The sequence below is a fragment of the Salvelinus alpinus genome, chromosome 2, assembly GCF_045679555.1.
Source record: "Salvelinus alpinus chromosome 2, SLU_Salpinus.1, whole genome shotgun sequence".
In the NCBI taxonomy this organism is placed as follows: domain Eukaryota; kingdom Metazoa; phylum Chordata; class Actinopteri; order Salmoniformes; family Salmonidae; genus Salvelinus; species Salvelinus alpinus.
In genome coordinates, this window is record NC_092087.1 from 115,402,614 (window position 1) to 115,420,636 (window position 18,023).

The 18,023-nt window shown below is 44.0% G+C and overlaps 1 long non-coding RNA gene across 1 annotated transcript in view; it reads right to left on the bottom strand.

Annotated features, from left to right (window-relative positions):
• Positions 1-17,771, bottom strand: part of LOC139550484 (uncharacterized) — a 182,593-nt gene extending 164,822 nt beyond the window's left edge. Inside the window, exons 1-2 of the long non-coding RNA XR_011670052.1 lie at positions 17,344-17,771; positions 15,061-15,132 (exon numbers count right to left, since the gene is read on the bottom strand). This is a non-coding gene — a long non-coding RNA (uncharacterized lncRNA). The remainder of the gene's footprint in view (positions 1-15,060; positions 15,133-17,343) is intronic.
• Positions 17,772-18,023: the final 252 nt, after the last annotated feature.

Genomic DNA, 18,023 nt, shown 5'->3' on the forward strand with positions numbered 1-18,023 from the left:
AGCAGCGATTATTTTCAGATCTTCTCAGAAATAAATCAAGTCCAGGGAATGGATATGAGAGTGAAATCCCGCTGACCTTTGAAGGCGAGAACATCCACGCCCTCGAGGACATCCCTATGGGACTTGGGGCTCTGCTAGGGCTGTATTTTTTATTTCAGTGTCAGGATGGCGCTAGGTTGCCCGCAACCGACCAATGATAGATGTGTTTGAGTCGACTGACTCTCAGATCATCCTCCACTGACTCGGCCCTGTCTACACCTCCAAGGTGACCCCCCTCACACTGGAATACACACTCAGAGCCTCCTGACTGGGCCCTGTTTACACCTCCAAGGTGACCGCCCTCACACTGGAATACACACTCAGAGCCTCCTGACTCGGCCCTGTTTACACCTCCACACAGGAATACACACTCAGAGCCTACTGCCTCGGCCCTGTTTACACCTCCAAGGAGCCCCCCTCACACTGGAATACACACTCAGAGCCTCCTGACTGGGCCCTGTTTACACCTCCAAGGTGACCGCCCTCACACAGGAATACACACTCAGAGCCTCCTGACTGGGCCCTGTTTACACGTCCAAGGTGACCCCCCACACACAGGAATACACACTCAGAGCCTCCTGACTCGGCCCTGTTTACACCTCCACACAGGAATACACACTCATAGCCTCCTGACTCGGCCCTGTTTACACCTCCAAGGTGACCGCCCTCACACTGGAATACTCAGAGACTACGAGGTTTTGATAAAAACTCCACTTTGCGTGTTTCGCTCACCTCTTTTTTTAAACTAGGTCCGAGATGTGGTATTCACTCGGCTCGCTGCATCTCAGATCAAAGGTGGGTCCATCGGCTCCGTTCCCGAAGTGTGGTCTCCCTGAGATCCCAAGTTTGAGAGATCCCTTGTGCACCATTTACCCAGGTAATCAGGAGCCAGGTCATTTACCCAGGTCGTCAGGAGCCAGGTCATTTACCCAGGTCGTCAGGAGCCAGGTCATTTACCCAGGTCATCAGGAGCCAGGTCATTTACCCAGGTCGTCAGGAGCCAGGTCATTTACCCAAGTCGTCAGGAGCCAGGTCATTTACCCAGGTCGTCAGGAGCCAGGTCATTTACCCAGGTCATTTACCCAGGTCGTCAGGAGCCAGGTCATTTACCTAGGTCGTCAGGAGCCAGGTCATTTACCCAGGTCGTCAGGACCCAGGTCATTTACCCAGGTCATTTACCCAGGTCGTCAGGAGCCAGGTCATTTACCCAGGTTCACAGGAGCCAGGTCATTTACCCAGGTCGTCAGGAGCCAGGTCATTTACCCAGGTCATCAGGAGCCAGGTCATTTACCCAGGTCGTCAGGAGCAAGGTCATTTACCCAGGTCATTTACCCAGGTCATTTACCCAGGTCGTCAGGAGCCAGGTCATTTACCCAGGTCATTTACCCTGGTCGTCAGGAGCCAGGTCATTTACCCAGGTCCTCAAGAGCCAGGTCATTTACCCAGGTCGTCAGCAGCCAGGCCATTTACCCAGGTCGTCAGGAGCCAGGTAATTTACCCAGGTAGTTAGGATTCAGGTCATTTACCCAGGTCATCAGGAGCCAGGTCATTTACCCAGGTAGTCAGGAGCCAGGTCTTTACCCAGGTAGTTAGGATTCAGGTCATTTACCCAGGTCATCAGGAGCCAGGTGCATTTACCCAGGTTGTCAGGAGCCAGGTCATTTACCCAGGTCATCAGGAGCCAGGTCATTTACCCAGGTAGTCAGGAGCCAGGTCGCCAGGAGCCAGGTCATTTACCCAGGTCGTCAGGAGCCAGGTCATTTCCCCAGGTCGTCAGGAGCCAGGTAATTTACCCAGGTCGTCAGGAGCCAGGTCATTTACCCAGGTCATTTTACCAGGTCGTCAGGAGCCAGGTCATTTACCTAGGTCGTCAGGACCCAGGTCATTTACCCAGGTCATTTACCCAGGTCGTCAGGAGCCAGGTCATTTACCCAGGTTCACAGGAGCCAGGTAATTTACCCAGGTCGTCAGGAGCAAGGTCATTTACCCAGGTCATTTACCCAGGTCGTCAGGAGCCAGGTCATTTACCCAGGTCATTTACCCTGGTCGTCAGGAGCCAGGTCATTTACCCAGGTCCTCAAGAGCCAGGTCATTTACCCAGGTCGTCAGCAGCCAGGCCATTTACCCAGGTCGTCAGGAGCCAGGTAATTTACCCAGGTAGTTAGGATTCAGGTCATTTACCCAGGTCATCAGGAGCCAGGTCATTTACCCAGGTAGTCAGGCGCCAGGTCATTTACCCAGGTAGTCAGGAGCCAGGTCGTCAGGAGCAAGGTAATTTACCCAGGTAGTTAGGATTCAGGTCATTTACCCAGGTCATCAGGAGCCAGGTCATTTACCCAGGTAGTCAGGAGCCAGGTCTTTACCCAGGTAGTTAGGATTCCAGGTCATTTACCCAGGTCATCAGGAGCCAGGTCATTTACCCAGGTTGTCAGGAGCCAGGTCATTTACCCAGGTCATCAGGAGCCAGGTCATTTACCCAGGTAGTCAGGAGCCAGGTCGCCAGGAGCCAGGTCATTTACCCAGGTCGTCAGGAGCCAGGTCATTTCCCCCAGGTCGTCAGGAGCCAGGTAATTTACCCAGGTCGTCAGGAGCCAGGTCATTTACCCAGGTCATTTTACCAGGTCGTCAGGAGCCAGGTCATTTACCTAGGTCGTCAGGACCCAGGTCATTTACCCAGGTCATTTACCCAGGTCGTCAGGAGCCAGGTCATTTACCCAGGTTCACAGGAGCCAGGTCATTTACCCAGGTCGTCAGGAGCAAGGTCATTTACCCAGGTCATTTACCCAGGTCGTCAGGAGCCAGGTCATTTACCCAGGTCATTTACCCTGGTCGTCAGGAGCCAGGTCATTTACCCAGGTCCTCAAGAGCCAGGTCATTTACCCAGGTCGTCAGCAGCCAGGCCATTTACCCAGGTCGTCAGGAGCCAGGTAATTTACCCAGGTAGTTAGGATTCAGGTCATTTACCCAGGTCATCAGGAGCCAGGTCATTTACCCAGGTAGTCAGGCGCCAGGTCATTTACCCAGGTAGTCAGGAGCCAGGTCGTCAGGAGCAAGGTCATTTACCCAGGTCGTCGGGAGGCAGGTCCTTTACTCAGGTAGTCAGGAGCCAGGTCATTTACACAGGTAGTCAGGAGCCAGGTCATTTACCCAGGTTCACAGGAGCCAGGTCATTTACCCAGGTCGTCAGGAGCCAGGTCCTTTACTCAGGTAGTCAGGAGCCAGGTCATTTACACAGGTAGTCAGGAGCCAGGTCATTTACCCAGGTTCACAGGAGCCAGGTCATTTACCCAGGTCGTCAGGAGCCAGGTCATTTACCCAGATCGTCAGAAGCCAGGTCATTTACCTAGGTCGTCAGGAGCCAGGTCATTTACCCAGGTCGTCAGGAGCCAGGTCATTTACCCAGGTCATTTACCCAGGTCATTTTACCCAGGTCGTCAGGAGCCAGGTCATTTACCCAGGTCGTCAGCAGCCAGGTCATTTACCCAGGTCATCAGGAGCCAGGTCATTACCCAGGTAGTCAGGAGCCAGGTCGTCAGGAGCAAGGTCATTTACCCAGGTCGTCGGGAGGCAGGTCATTTACCCAGGTCATTTACCCAGGTCATCAGGAGCCAGGTCCTTTACTCAGGTAGTCAGGAGCCAGGTCATTTACACAGGTAGTCAGGAGCCAAGTCATTTACCCAGGTTCACAGGAGCCAGGTCATTTACCCAGGTCGTCAGGAGCCAGGTCATTTACCCAGATCGTCAGAAGCCAGGTCATTTACCTAGGTCGTCAGGAGCCAGGTCATTTACCCAGGTCGTCAGGAGCCAGGTCATTTACCCAGGTCATTTACCCAGGTCATTTTACCCAGGTCGTCAGGAGCCAGGTCATTTACCCAGGTCGTCAGGAGCCAGGTCATTTACCCAGGTCATCAGGAGCCAGGTCATTTACCCAGGTAGTCAGGAGCCAGGTCATTTACCCAGGTAGTCAGGAGCCAGGTCTTTTACCCAGGTCGTCAGGAGCCAGGTCATTTACCCAGGTCGTCAGGAGCCAGGTCATTTACCCAGGTCTTCAGGAGCCAGGTCATTTACCCAGGTCGTCAGGAGCCAGGTCATTAACCCAGCTCGTCAGCAGCGGTCACCAAGTCAAGATTCACACTCCCCGTTGCCAAATGTGGTTAATTTCTTTCATATCAAATGAGGAGAGACAAACTTATTACACAAGTCAGAGTTATTCTTAAACTAAATCTTTATTCACTTATTAATAAGGGAGCAGGTCAATACAACACGCAAATATAAAGTTAATCAATTGAGTGCTGTACGATGATGGCTGGTTGACAAATCACCCCCAGATGATTCGTTGAGAGCGACAAGACAAAAGTACAAAGGTCGTTCAACCTACATGACGAACAACAGATGTATAGAACGGGTCACAAGGTTAAGATTTGTATGAAAGATACTTATAATTCTCTAGCAGACAGTATCTGCTGTAAAAACAGTACTCTTTGTGTAGAGACCAGGGTCTGGCCCTGGGGTCATCTCTCCCTGGTTCCATATAGAACAGAAACATTAACTCATGCTCTGGAATGCGGTCTCTTTAGGTTTTATCACCCAAAAGACATTGTAAATCTCCTGTCAGTGTTTTCTCCCAGAGGCCCATCCTCCAGTAGAACACACAGACACAATAGTTCTAAGAACCCTCTATTCTGTTGCATAAAACAACCATTTGATGCAATAAAAGTATTTTAACATAATGTTGCAATTTTTCTCTCAGTGTCCACTGAAAGTTGACTAGTAACAACAACTGGGACATAAAAGACACCAACCATGAGACCCACTAAATCTGCCCAAGAAGAGGCAAACAAAAGAAAAACCCACACCAAACTTAAAGACAGGAAGCAAACCAAAAAGGTGGAGCAACTAAAGGTGTTGACTCTCCACATCTATCAAGACAACTGGAGCACTGGGCCAGACACTCTTAAATAGAACCTGGACCAGCTCAGGTGAAACACCTTCCCACTAACGAGATGGACAAGCCAGAAAAGGTGTAACACATACTGACTAACGAGGTGACACAAATCAGTGCGCCCAACGTGCTAACGAGCTATACTTGCTAACGAGCTATACGTGCTAAAGTCCAACCTCAAAACATAAATGGAAAAACCAAAGACTAACACCTTAAGAGAATGTGCACCACCAACAGAAAACAACTTCCAATTCACATTATAATCAACTACAATGCTTCACCTTCACCAATAAAAACATGGTGTCTACTGGCTGTCAACAATTAAAAACAAGAAGAAAAAAACCTTTATTTTTCCCTTCCTAAAACCCACAAGCTTCTAGAACTCTCGTCCCCTTGGAACGAGCGCAAACATAACTCATCTCTAATACGGAAAGTCAAAATAATTTCTGATCCATGGACCGCACTGGCTAAACACAAATCTTTTTGACTGCCAAACCTTGAGACAATCAGAAACCAAGTTGTCCTCACCATGGACACAAGCACCAAAAACGCTGCTGTTTTGACAAGTAGCAATAAATCACTGATATCGATTAGGTGGTAAATCAGGTTGTACGTGCTGTTGAAACTAACATCTAAAATAACACATGGAACTGGGATATATCATTTAGCTCACTGGTTAGAGGACAACCTGCAGAAGACAGTCAGCTACATTTTGGAGTGATGCATTTAAATGTCAGGGTCGCTGAACAAAGGAACACAACACTTATTTGTCATCACTCATCGATATTATGTTGAAATCAATTGTGCGAGAGGAGGTTGCACGTCCTGTTAAAACTAACAGCTCAAAAACCACACGGAACCTGGGAATAATGTGTACATCCCTGGTTAGAGGACAGCTTGTAGAAAACAGATCGCTACATTCTGAAGTGTTGCATTTTGATTCAAGTGGGTCACTAACGTGGTAAGTGGAACACAACTCTTTTCTATTGTTAAGTCAGCTTTTTGTTAAATCTCATAAATAGTACTCCTCCCCTGAGGCTGATATCCATATCATGCTGAAATCAATTGATAAGGGGGCAAACATTTAGGCTTCTACATTGTGACATTGTTAAAATATTCCTACTGCCAAAGTGTTAGCAGCTCTACATTGTGACATTAATTCATTGATATCATGAATCAACTGCTTCATGTATGTATTTTGTAATATTTGATAAGATATCTTTTAATCAGATTATCTCTGGTCACAGCTAAAAGATTCCTCTCCTGTGTGTGTTCTCTGGTGCATTGTCAGATCACCAGATGAAACAAAACTCTTCCCACATTGATTACAGCTAAAAGACTTATCTCCTGTGTGTGTTCCCTAGGTGTACTGTCAGATCGCCAGATGGAACAAAACTCGTCCCACATTTACCACAGCTATAGTGTTTCTCTCCTGTGTGTGTTCTCTGGTGTACAGTCAGAAGGCCAGATGAAACAAAACTCTTCCCACATTGGGTCAACAGCTATACGATTTCTCTCCTGTGTGTGTTCTCTGGTGTCGTGTCAGGCTAGTTGAATGGCTAGAACCTCTTCCTACATTGAATACAGCTATAAGGTTTCTCTCCTGTGTGTATTCGCTGGTGTGATATCAGGCTGGTTGAATGGCTAAAACTCTTCCCACATTGAGTACAGCTATCAGGTTTATCAGCCTGTGCGTGTTCTCTGGTGTGATATCAGGCTGGTTGACTGGCTAAAACTCTTCCCACATTGAGTACAGCTATAAGATTTCTCGCCTGTGTGTGTCTCTCTGTGTGTGTTCTCAGGCTGCTTAGCTGAGTAAAACTCTTCCCACATTGATCACAGCTGTACGGTTTCTCACCTGTGTGTGTTCTCTGGTGTGTTATCAGGTTGCTTGGCTGGAGTAAAACTCTGCCCAGCAGTTGATCACAGCTGTACGGTTTCTCTCCTGTGTGTTTTCTCTGGTGTGTTATCAGGTTGCTGAGCTCAGTAAAACTCTTCCCACATTGAGTTACAGCTATGAGATTTCTCACCTGTGTGTGTTCTCTGGTGTGTTATCAGGTTGCTTAGCTGAGTAAAACTCTTCCCACATTGACTACCAGCTATAAGGTTTCTCTCCTGTGTGTATTCTCTGGTGTACAGTCAGAAGGCCAGATGAAACAAAACTCTTCCCACATTGATAACAGGTATAAGGTTTCTCTCCTGTGTGTGTTCTCTGGTGTCGTGTCAGATTGCAAGACTTAGTAAAACTCTTCCCACATTCATCACAGCTAAAAGGTTTCTCTCCTGTGTGGATTCTCTGATGAATTCTAATGCCTGCTGAGGAGGTGAATCTCTTCCCACAGTCAGAGCAGCAGTGAGATTTCTGCCCTCTGGATCTCTGTCAGGTGTTTCTTGACGTGTTCTGATCTGGAGAGACTCTTCTCTGCCTGACGTCAGCATCATGATGTTGTTGAGGCTCCCCAGAGGATCCACGATAGTCCCGTCTCTCTCCTGTGTGAACAACAAAGTCATACAGATGGTTAAATGCCCACAACAGCAGAAGTTTATTTGAGGTAAAGGGTGATGCCCAGAGCGTACCCATGAAGTTGTACAACAATTGACGTCTGTTAAATTTAACAATTAAGACAGTCAAGATAGGAACAATAGTGATATTTTGTCTTGTTTGCACATTAGTAACATCGATGATTGTTCGGCTCAAGAAATAAGTTATTCAAGTTGTTGAAACTCTAAGCAGTGTGCCAGACGTCTTTTGGTGTCCAATATAGGCCCCTTTCTGTGTTTGCTAAAATTGCGGCACGAGGGCGATGCATACGCAATTTGGTTGCAGAAACTCCTCCCTGCTAATGAGGAAACCACTAGTTATGGATGTCAGTATATCTGGTAATGAGGAAACCACTAGTTATGGATGTCAGTATATCTGCTAATGAGGAAACCACTAGGTATGGATGTAGTATATCTGGTAATGAGGAAACCACTAGTTATGGATGGAGTATATCTGGTAATGAGGAAACCACTACTTATGGATGTAGTATATCTGGTAATGAGGAAACCGCTAGTTATGGATGTAGTATATCTGGTAATGAGGAAACCACTAGTTATGGATGTGGTGTATCTGCCTGGAGCAAAAATGGTGAGCAAAGATTTTAGTTTTTTTCACAATGTATTCTGAATATTACAGCACAAGATCAGGAGTGCTAGTCAGGGAAACTCACATTAACCTCTGGTATCTATTCACTAATTCACCACCGTGGGGGAAAACTCAGGGGAGTTCTCATAGGCTGACAGCAAAAATAGCCTCCATTTACAGGTTACTTATGAGTGCATTTCACATTTCACATGTGTGTTATTGCATTTTACATTACTTTGGATTATAATTGTAAGGCTCATTTGAATCTCCTGCTTAATATGTGTGTGTTATTGCGGCAAATCAATTGCTTTAAACTGAAACACTTCAACCAGTAAAATGTTCTTTGCCATCAGCCTGACAATGAGGGTTTGTACACTAAGTGTTTGACAAATTGGCCCATAACTTCACCAAACAATAACATAGACCTACTGTAGGACCCATAACTTCACCTAATAACAAAACAGACCTACTGTAGAACCCATAACTTCACCTAACAATAACATAGACCTAGGACTATAAACAATTTAATATTTCAGGTGAAACATGGAAACTAAAATGTCTTTGTCGTAGACATTTCATAACCTGGTCACCAGATAATTTGGTGAATAAGTCCCACTAGGCTACTCTGTAATGTGTTGTCATTCTAAATGTCCTGAATAACGGAAAATAGCTCTGTGTGTTGTACAATAGCCTATCCATCAAGGAACAGTTCTCTACACATTATGAGCTAAGTATCTCTGTGTCCAAACAGACAAACGAGACACTACTGGAAATCAAGCAGACAATAACACATTATAAACACTCAATTTGTTAGGGATGTTGGATCCAACATGGAGCACGGCATAACTGTCTTTACCAGAGTAATGAATGAAGAAGCACTTTGGTTGTTGTTGCATGTCGTGATGTTTGTCATTTGACTGTCATTCAGAAAATTATTTCCTGGATCAGCTGATGATAGATGAACATGTGACTAACTAAACAGCTACAGTATTAAGAATGATGTGTAATTATTGAAGAACCGCGTTAATGACAGTTAAAGTTAAGGTGACTCTCGGTTAAAACCATTGGATTTTGCAAACTCTGAAGTTATTTAGGATTTCTGTGTCCATGAAAACTGTTTTCCCCAGCGTAACGTAAGGAGACACTAAATGCGTCAGTTTTGTCAATTTATTAAATTGTCTTTCATTTGAAACACTCCTGTCAATGTTGAGTCAGGACGACACACCTGATTACGCATATAGAAGTAGGACTAGTCTACCTGATTACAGATATAGAAGTAGGACTAGTCTACCTGGCCTGAGCACAAATGAAGGCCTATAAATGTGCCGCATTTGAGGATGTCTGATAGTATTTCTGATTGTCTTAACGCACCACCACTAATGAGTTGTGGAGCTTCTCAAAGCACATTTCTCTTCACCTCTAACAGCATGTAAACAAAGTCTAATCAAAATCAATTTCAAATGACAATAGTTATTCAGAAGTCTTTGAAAAATATTTCCAGCTCTCGCCCTTTCGATAACCACTCATCATGAAAGGGAAAAATGCAATGCTCTGATCCAGTGGAAATGTCATAAAATACCGTATTACTTCTTATCCCTTACACAAATAGCCTACAGCTGTGTACTGTCCCCAGAACTCACTGGAGCAGGAAACTGAGGGCCTAGAATATTTTATACAATGTTGCAAGCTTGTTGTAGTCAGGCCATGTGCAGCCAAAGTGATTTCTAGCATATTTTTATTAGGATATTTTCTAAATGCAGAATGCAATGTTTTTATGTGTTGGCTTTATGTAGGCTATCTTTTACATAGTGGGCTATAAAAGTTACTTTTAGATTTGTATAATTTTCATTTAGATTTAGATAGAATGTAGATTAATCACAGACAATGATTTTGAGATACTATTATAAATTAAATGAAACTGTCCCAGTAAAATGAACATATGAAAATCATAACTGGCACCAGATCAGTAGAAATGGTAAGATAGATTTGCACTCCAAATGTAGGTTGCTGACTGCTTGTGTAGCCGATTACCAGCAACGTCAGAATGTATGAAGGACAGCAAAAGGAGGTGGTTCAGGAAGAGTTTATTCTCTTCTGGTTGGGCGTTATTGATGTAATGGCATGAAAATAAACGCTGAATATTATACAATGACTTATCAACAGCTCTAACAATTTGACCCCCACAGGAAATCTACACTGGCAATTCTAGAATATACTATATAGCCCAGAAACCTGGTTAGAACTCTCATTCTGACATTCATGGATGAATTCTAGAATATACTATATATCCTAGAAACCTGGTTAAACTATCATTATGACATCATAGATGAATTCTAGAATATACTATATATCCTAGAAACCTGGTTAAATTATCATTATGACATCATGGATGGCCAGTCCTCTGTATTGCATAGTGTAGTGAATCAGGGGGTAGCTGAAACCCAACTAAACCTGGGTCCAGCGACTGTCAAGCCAACACCTTAACTGTTACACCAAGATGTCTGAACTTCTTGACGAGGTCCCTAGGTTTTGTGTTAAGGTTGATACAATAGCTTTCTCTATGAATTTGAGTGGTTACATTTCTCCAGCCCCCATCCCAGCCCCCATCCCTCAGCTGTTTACCAAACCAAGTCTCTGGGCAGCCATTTTGTTGCTGTTTAAATACTAGGTTGTCCCTTAGAAAAAAGCCACACAGAGATCAATCAACCAATAACAAAGCTGTAATTCCACCACTATTTTGCTAATAAGATGATGATGGGGCTGGAGAAATTTAACTACTCTCAAATTCATAGACAGACCTATGGATGCAAGGACTGACCATCCATGATATCAACATTATAGTTTTAACCATGTTGAGGCTTTACAGTGTTGATTTACATTGTTTCTATACATTGGAGTACAAAATCTTATTATGGGTTCTGATGGGGTACAACAGGTGAACTAAGCTCATGAGGCATGTGTTATATTCTTCAAGAATCAATGGCTATAAATAAATAATTTAAAAGTCAAAATATGGATGTAGCAATTCCAGATTTCCCCTTTACCACCACACATCCTTCCAGTTCTCTGCTGCCAGTGACAGGAGCAAGTAAAAATCACTGAAGCTGGAGACTTATATCTCCCTCACCAACTTTAAACATCAGCTATCTGAGCAGCTAACCGATCGCTGCAGCTGTACATAGTCCATATCTCAATGGCCCACCCATCCACCTACCTCATCCCCAAACTGTTTTTATTTATTTTTCTGCTCTTTTGCACACCAGTATCTCTACTTGCACATCATCATCTGCTCATTTATCACTCCAGTGTTAATCTGCAAATTGTAATTGACTACTATCGACTATTCATTGCCTACCTCATGCCTTTTGCACACACTATATATAGACTTTCTTTTTTTTCTACTGTGTCATTCATTTTATTGTGTTATTGGCTTGTTTATTGTTTATTCCATGTGTAACTCTGTGTTGTTGTCTGTGTCACACTGCTTTGCTTTATCTTGGCCAGGACGCCAGTAAAATGAGAACGTGTTCTCAACTGGCCTACCTGGTTAAACTCACTATGACATCATGGCCTACTTGGTTAAACTATCATTATGACATCATGGCCACCTGGTTAAACTATCATTATGACATCACGGTCACCTGGTTAAACTATAAGTTATGACATCATGGTCACCTGGTTAAACTATTCCTATGACATCATGGTCACCTGGTTAAACTATCATTATGACATCATGGCCACCTGGTTAAATAAAGGTTAAATAAAAAAACATCAGTTCAACAACTGCAGAGTTTGTGTCTGTTTTTAAGACAGTACTTACTAGTGTTAATCAGGGAACGGTCTCTCAAAAACATCTTATGGCTTGAGTCATCCTGGACCCACTGGGGATTTACTTTGAGTGCGTTTGGGAGACCGGACCCCAGATATCCAGTTTCCTCCTCCTTCTTTTTCGATGTGACAGTCATCTCCCCCTCCTCCTCTTTCACCCAAAAGCTGCATCCTCCTCTTCTTTTACTGTAAAATCCTCCTCCTCTTTGAAACCTCGTTTTCCTCTTCTTCACTGAAACGTCTTTCTCTTCTTCTTTCACTGTAACAGTCTCATCCTCTACTTCTTGTTTAACTGTAACAGCCTCGCCCTCTAATTCTTGTTTTACTGTGATATCCTTCTCTTCTCCTCCTCTTTCACGAGAGCTGCCTTTTCTCTCCGTCCAGCAGTCCTCCTCTTCATTAACAAGAGAGTAGCTTAGTGACCTCATGGTTGGAGATGTTAGCTAGCTAGGCTAATGCTAACTTAACCAGCCCGCTAGATGAATAAAAACAATACCGTAAATATGAAAATTATGAAATTAAAAAGGATAACTAACTAGACGACAGAAGTGGGTTTAAAATACATTGGCTAATATACACTAAAGCGTCTAAAGAGCTTTATTGGTTCGTCTACTTTCTACTAGCAAGCTACCGAGGCGTCTGACGAACTGTTACTGTTTGTTGAAGAAGACGTTCGTCCACTAGATTATACGTCACAGTAGCAGCATTGCCTTAAAGTCCCAGACCGCCATCAGCTGACTGGAGTGGGTAACGCAGCATGAGTAAAATGTAAATTAAATTTTCAGACAAAAGGTAGGTAGGAATCAGGAACATAGCTAGTCCTAAAATATTAATTACCCCCCCCCTAAATAATTCAATATCAGTCAATATATTTTTTCTGTGATTTCTTATTTTCGTCAACCGTTCCATCGCATGATAAACTTTTTACAGCGCACTATGACAGAGGCCTTTGTGCTGCGCTAGTGACTGTTAGACTTTCTTCAGCATCGATGGCGGACAGAAATACTCAGAGAGAGGGGTACCCCTCACAGAACTGAATTGAATCTGAAGGATGGCGGACAGAAATACTTGAGGAAGAGGGGTACCCCTTCACAAATAAATTGAATAGAAAAATAGCGAACAAGATGAAGAAGGGGAACCCTTACAGAACTGAACTGAATCAAATATGGCGGACAGAAATACTAGGAGAGAGGGGTAGGCACAGAATAAAACTATGTGGATCAAAGATGGCGGACAGAAATACTAGGAGAGAGGGGAACCCCTACACAGAACAGAACTGAATCAAAGATGGCGGACAGAAATGCTAGGATGGAAGCAACTGTAAGGGATTATAACGTCATAGCTAATCATGCAAAAGACATGTACAGTTGACAGGAATGTTAGTTAATGTAAAGACAAACGATTATGCATTTTTTTATCATAAAGTTAATTTATGAAAATCGCGATTTAGCCAGCTAGCAGACTAGCTAACATTAGCCAACTAGCTGACTAGCTAACATTAGCCAGCTAGCTGACTAGCTAACATTAGCCAGCTAGCTGGCTAGCTTTATGGGTGTTGTGACATGAGTATGACATTGTAATTCTGGTTGTTTTAGGGACTCCTGAAACAACCAGCAAACCAGACTGTCGATTTGTGGAACAGTGGGGTGTAAAGAATCTAGCAAGCTGAAGAATTTACAGCAAATTGAATGTACAATTTTGTAAGTTTGCCTTGCTGATATTTACCATGCAGATAGATGAAATCACGTAGCTAGCTATGTTCTTGCTTATTGTGCAGTGGATCCCTGTATGCCCATGGATGTGTAGCTAGCTATCTAGCCGATCTGTGTATGGACCCAAACGTTTCGTCTGTAGTTGCATATTAGTCCAGAACCTAGCTATGAACCTCAGCTATCATAGCCAGTTGTATCAACTTCAAAACAGCCTGAATGACATTAATGAAGCCTATGGATTGAGTAGAATATAATATCATGTTGTGCCAAGGATGCAAGTCGTATATACATGTAGTTATTACCATGCATGAGATCCCCACATTGTAACCTGTACATGTAATATATTCACTGATCATGTACTCTACCTTTGCAAATAAATGTGCAGTTTAGGAATGAATGTCTTTGAGATGATTTTTCAGTCATATCCAATACCAGGAGAATCAAATTCCAGTTTTTGAATGACGCTGTGTCTTCATGTATGTATTACAATTCTACACTTCAACAGTGTTTACCAATCTTGGTCCTGGGACATCAATGGTTACACATTGTAACTAATAGACTAGAAACAGGATTTAACTAGTTAATTCATATATACAGAAGATCCTAATGTTAAAAAACAGAACACTACACTTCCTATGCATCATCTAAATACTCCAACACCGGTTCATCTCAACATCTAATGCCCTTCATCTGCATTGATCTGATAAACACAGGATAGGTGGGAGTATTTCATCACATTACACTTCATTTCAACCAGTGGACAAAGAATGTGAAACGCTTTATTGAAAAGCTCATTATCCAAGTGTTATAAATACAAGTTCAATCTCTACTTCAATGCACATCTGTTGTGCATTATAAAAACAGAGGAAGAAAGAGGAGGTGGAGAGAGAGGTGTAAAAGAGCAGAAAGGGAAAGAGGTAAGCACATAGGAGCAGGGAAGGCAGCACATGATTAATGAATCACAGTGCTACATAAATATTCTCTCAGTTCATCACAATTACATAACAGTGTCTCTAGTCGGCCCACAGGTTATCTTAAAAGCAGCTGAGGTGGCGATGATGGGACTGGGGGTTGGCATCCTCTCACATCAAAACATGTCTGCAGACGAGAGACAGATGGAGAACGAGAGCATGTTTAAGCCTTGTGTTTTTAGTTTTTATTCTAACATTGTTAGTCATCAATCAGGAGGTGAAATGCAAAACTGACCTGGGATCATTAACTCTGGGACTACATTTACATTTAAGTCATTTAGCAGACGCTCTTATCCAGAGCGACTTACAAATTGGTGCATTCACCTTATGACCTCCAGTGGAACAGCCACAGATAGATGACTACTGCATCTCTGTCTGTATTTCAATGTAAAGCATATCTTTAATAATTCTTCCTGTTGACCTGACCAAGTGACCTCTCACCTCTGATCATGCTGTGCCCTCGATGTAGCCAGTTCAGATGCAGGAGGGGTTCACCGACACAGCTGATATAACCTAGAGGATTTTGGGAGAAGGGGAGAGAGGGATGAAGTGAAGGAGAGAGACTGTTATTGAGAAAGGTAGTTAAAGTCACAGTGTCAACAGGAATCTGTGTGTGGCCTCACCTGGTGTCCACACCACACTAAGTGGCTGCAGAGTACTTTATGCTGAAAAAGTAAACGGCCCCACAAGGACAAACAACATAGCGTAGTTATAGAAATAATGAAGTGTCTTACTATTCTCCATGGTTGGCCCTCTTCCCTATTCTTTGAAGGTGGAAGGAGCCACAGTTATACACCTGAGCCTGCTTACTGCACAACACAAGCCATCAATCAGATTGATACATGAGTGTGTAGGTGTGGGTTATAGGGTGTCTAATTGCTTCTACATTTCTTCAATATGGGTGATTTAAAATAGCCTGTTTTGCGTTTGCACAGACATCACACCCTTACCTAAACAGCACCCTCACCTGAGAAGTAGAAATCAAAGGGAGAGAAACTGGGACTTGAATCTAGCTCCAGTGATTGACATAGCTAAGTAAATGGAAGAATACTCTTATTCGCAATGAGGATGGCTCTTAAAAGAGCCTTTGGTTGTGCATAGTGTAGTCTATGGTGTTGCCAGGGAACAGCACCCTCTTCGAAGAAGGAGGAGGTGAAGATCTCCTGCACACGGATTGCCTCTCTTGCTGCGTTGTTGGACCCCATCCTTGAAACATCCTGCAGAGCAGCAGACTCCTCCTCTGGGACACGGCGGCGAGCTGCAGATCCCCTCCTGGTCCTCGTGTCCATCCTCATGAAGTTACGCAGGACACAGGTAGCTTTCATGTAACAGTTGTTAAAGTACTGTGTGAATTTCACCAGGTTCATATATTAATATGGCATGTTGATTTGTTATTATGCAAGTCTGCATCCTGTGAGTAGGGGAGTGTGTACTTACGTTTTGCCCTGCCTGCATCCTGGGAGTAGGGGAGTGTGTACTTACGTTTTGCCCTGTCTGCATCCTGGGAGTAGGGGAGTGTGTACTTACGTTTTGCCCTGTCTGCATCCTGGGAGTAGGGGAGTGTGTACTTACGTGTTGCCCTGCCTGCATCCTGGGAGTAGGGGAGTGTGTACTTACGTTATGCCCTGTCTGCATCCTGGGAGTAGGGGAGTGTGTACTTAAGTTTTGCCCTGCGTGCTCGTGCTCAAATCATTTTGATGCACTATGAGAGGTAGGCACGCTTTTTCTGTCGTCTTCAGAAAAGCTAAGGTATTAGCAGGCTCCTCGAATGATCCTACTCCGCTAGCCAGCACCTCTCCTAAACAGGTGTCTCACCAAGGACGTGCTACCTGTCCCAGCAACCTGCTGTTTTCAACTCTCTAGAGACCGCAGGAGCGGTAGAGATACTCTCAATGATCGGCTATGAAAAGCCAACTGACATTTACTCCTGAGGTGCTGACCTGTTGCACCCTCGACAACCACTGTGATTATTATTATTTGACCATGCTGGTAATTTATGAACATTTGAACATCTTGGCCATGTTCTGTTATAATCACCCGGCAGAGCCAGAAGAGGACTGGCCACCCCTCATAGCCTGGTTCCTCTCTAGGTTTCTTCCTAGGTTTTGGCCTTTCCACAGAGTTTTTCCTAGCCACCGTGCTTCTACACCTGCATTGCTTGTTGTTTGGGGTTTTAGGCTGGGTTTCTGTACAGTACTTTGAGATATCAGCTGATGTAAGAAGGGCTATATAAATACATTTGGTTGATTCTACTCTGCTAGCCAGCACCTCTCCTAAACAGGTGTTCTACTCCGCTAGCCAGCACCTCTCCTAAACAGGTGTTCTACTCTGCTAGCCAGCACCTCTCCTAAACAGGTGTTCTACTCTGCTAGCCAGCACCTCTCCTAAACAGGTGTTCTACTCTGCTAGCCAGCACCTCTCCTAAACAGGTGTTCTACTCTGCTAGCCAGCACCTCTCCTAAACAGGTGTTCTACTCTGCTAGCCAGCACCTCTCCTAAACAGGTGTTCTTCTACTCTGCTAGCCAGCACCTCTCCTAAACAGGTGTTCTACTCTGCTAGCCAGCACCTCTCCTAAACAGGTGTTCTACTCAGCTAGCCAGCACCTCTCCAACAGGTGTTCTACTCTGCTAGCCAGCACCTCTCCTAAACAGGCGTGCGTTTCTTTCGCCTCTAGATTGGATGCATTGATCCATTGTTAACGTTCTGTTTAAGACTGTACTTACTGCTGTTAATCCGATCTTCTTCCTTCTGCTACAATCCAAAAACTTCCTCCTCTTCTTTAACTGAAACATCTTTCTCTTCTTCTTTCACGGTAACAGCCTCATCCTCCACTTGTTTTTGTATTGTAACAGTCTCCTCTTCCTCTTCCTCCTCCTCTTTGACGACAATGTTCAGTCCCATAGATTCTTTCTCCGTCCAGCAGACCTCCTCTTTTTTAACAGAAGGAGAGTAGTTTAGTGAGCTCATGGTTGGAGATGTTAGCTAGCTAGGCTAATGCTAACTTAACCAGCCAACAAGTACATACAACAGAAGTGTGTTTAATACACAGCGCCTAATATACACCAAAACAGTGTAAAGAGCGTGAATGTTGTAGCTATGTTTGCTCGAAAGCTACCGAGGTGTCTGACTAGCTGTTGTTGTTGAAGGAGCGTCCCGTCCACTAGATTATACGTCACACTGGCAGTATCGCCTGAACCTAAAAGACGCACATCGCCATCTGCTGATTGAAGTGGGTAACGCAGTTGAGGAACCAAAAGTTTATTTTTCATTTATTTCATAAAAGTGTAATCTAACCAAAGTCTTGCAGATGTTTACATGGTTTGACAGGTGTTTACATGGTTTGACACATCTGCCAGGTGATTCACTTCTAACCGAAGTCTTGCAGGTGTTTACATGGTTTGAC